The sequence below is a fragment of the Lycium ferocissimum genome, chromosome 10, assembly GCF_029784015.1.
Source record: "Lycium ferocissimum isolate CSIRO_LF1 chromosome 10, AGI_CSIRO_Lferr_CH_V1, whole genome shotgun sequence".
Lineage (NCBI taxonomy): Eukaryota > Viridiplantae > Streptophyta > Magnoliopsida > Solanales > Solanaceae > Lycium > Lycium ferocissimum.
In genome coordinates, this window is record NC_081351.1 from 21,252,935 (window position 1) to 21,255,675 (window position 2,741).

A 2,741-nucleotide genomic window follows, 5' to 3' on the forward strand; every position below is an offset into this window, starting at 1 on the left:
TTGCTTTACAAAGCAATATATAGAGCCTGTTTGGATGAGGCAAAAAGTTATCACGACATAAGTCAAAAAAAAAAAAAAAGCTAGGGTGCTAACTTATTTTTTTTTGGCTTATAGCTGTTTTAGAATATATGCTTATTTTAGATAAGCTAAGCCAAACGGATCAATTAATTTTTGAGCTTATTTTAGCACAAATGACTTTAAAAAATTAAATACTCTTTGAAAATAGCTTATAAGCAACTTATAAGCCAATCCAAAGATGATAATCCAATAACTACTTGACCTAACTCTTGCTAAATTCGAATGAAGAATGACAATTCTCCTACTCCAGCAAGCACCTTAATTCCCCTACCAAAAAGAAAAAGAAAAAGAAAAAGAAAGTATTTAGGCTCTTCTTTTCTTATTTAGCTTGTCTGATTTAGAACAAATGGTTACTAGAAGTCAAAACTATTGCAAAAATTTCCACATTATTATTTTGATAGTCTAAACTCTAAAGTGAATAATTCCTCTCACTTCTAGATATTATACTTGTTTATGGTTTAATCTATATGGGATTGGGAATGGTAGATACTTATATCTTTAATATTTTTTTGCGCGGAGTGCCCTTCTTTTGGGGTGGTCTTTAAATTTTGCCCTCATATTTGTAGTCTTTAAATTATGCCCTCATATTCTTTGGTCTTTAATTTTTTGCCCTTCGCGTTGCAACTTTGAGCTTTCGCGCGAAATAATGAGGTTCGAGTTCGAACCCCGCTCGAAGCATAAATTAAAAAAAAATCGCAAGACAAGGTTTGGGTCGCGTGTATACGGGACCGATACTTTTGTTAAGGAATTACACATTTTATCTTGGGACCGGCATACTCATGCCTTATGGGCGGACTTGGCGTAAGTATCGGTCCGCATAACTTTGATAATTTCTTCGCAAAGTTATGCGGTGGGGGCATACTTTTATCCGGACCCGGCATAACTTTGTGAAGGAATTATCAAAGTTATGGGACCGCATACTTATGCCAAGTACGCCGCATAAGGCATAAGTATGCCGGTCCCATAATCCTTTGGTAATTCCTTCACAAAGTTTGCGGTGGGGCATACTTTTAATGGGCAAACTTTTATGCGGATCCGGGATAAACTTTTGAATGAATTATCAAAGTTATGCGGACCCGCATACTTATGCCAAATACGCCCATAAGGCATAAGTATGCCGGTCCGGCATAACTTTGGTAATTCCTTCACAAGTGTATATTATAGCGAAATTTAAACTTGCCTTGCGAATTTTTTTTTTAAAATTTTAATTTGCGTGTGTGGGTTCGAACCCGGAACACATGGGTTTATGCGAAGGGCAAAATTTAAAGATTTCAAATATGAGGGCAAAATTTAAAGACCTTTAACGAAGGGCAATTCGCGAATTGCCCCTATCTTTAATTTGAGGTCTCAAATTCAAATCTTATGAATGGAAAAATTTATAGGAATTTTTACGCGTTATAACTACTTCTAATACATAATTAGTGGTAATAACTACCTTTTATTTTAATTACTAATAATAACTGAATACTTTTCTAATTTAACTAATATAGCTACACAGTAATTTTTGAATTACCATTTCATAAATACACCTAAAAATTAGCACCCCCAATCCCATATCCCCTTTTAATGGTAACAATATTAATCACTTAATATACATACCATTCTCTCTCTCCTTTTCATAAAATCTTACCTTATATGATCGTTCTCTTCTTCCTCTCTTCACCCTTATGCAAAAATTTCACTTCCATTCTCACCAATCAAGAAGATTCGTCGTATTCTTTTTTTTTTTTTTTTCAAAAAAAAGGAAAAAAGAAGCCTTAAAGTACTCACGTTTATCCCATCTCCTTTGTTTCGTGAAATTTTCTATTTGTGTTATTATTCTTCTACAAAATCAACTTGGTGGAAGTGATTGTTTTTGCTTCATAATAATGGTGGTGGTTAACACGAGAGAAGGGGAGAGAAAGTTTTTAGGGTTTTGAGAAGACAAAAAAATATATGTATTTGTGTATGTTCTATGATATAACTACCAATTGTTGTGGTTGGTGGTGTATTTTTGTAAGTTTTTCTATATATTTGTGTATTTTGTTCAAATTAATTATCATTTTCATCTAGTTTTAAATGTGTAAATACATGGTAAGTTTCTATATATTTATGTATTTTGTTCAAATTAATCCCATCAAATACATGGGTGATGCAAGTTGTTACTCACACAAATATATGAGATTTAATTTAAAATACATGGGGTTTGATTGGAAACTTCAAATACATTAGTTATGCTATCGAATACATGGGTAAATAAAAACGAAATCAATATGAAAACTTCAAATACATTATCACTAAATACATGGGTGACGCAAATTGTTACTCACACAAATACATGATATTTAATATAAAATACATGGAGTTTGATTGGAAACGTCAAATACATTAGTTATGCTATCAAATACATTGGTAAATAAAAAAAACGAAATCGATATTGAAAACTTCAAATACACCGGTTCGTTGATTGATCGTGTTTGTTTTGTCAATGTATTTTTTAGGTGTTGAAGATTTAATTTGAAATTTGAATTTTTACGTTTGAATGTTGAAGAATGCATGGAAGAAGAGAAACGTGTAAGGAAAGGGAATATACGGAGATTTTGTGGAAAGAAGGTAAAAAATATCTTAATTTCTCATTTAATACTTTAGCTAATTTTACAAAAATTGTTCCTTTTTTTACCGCA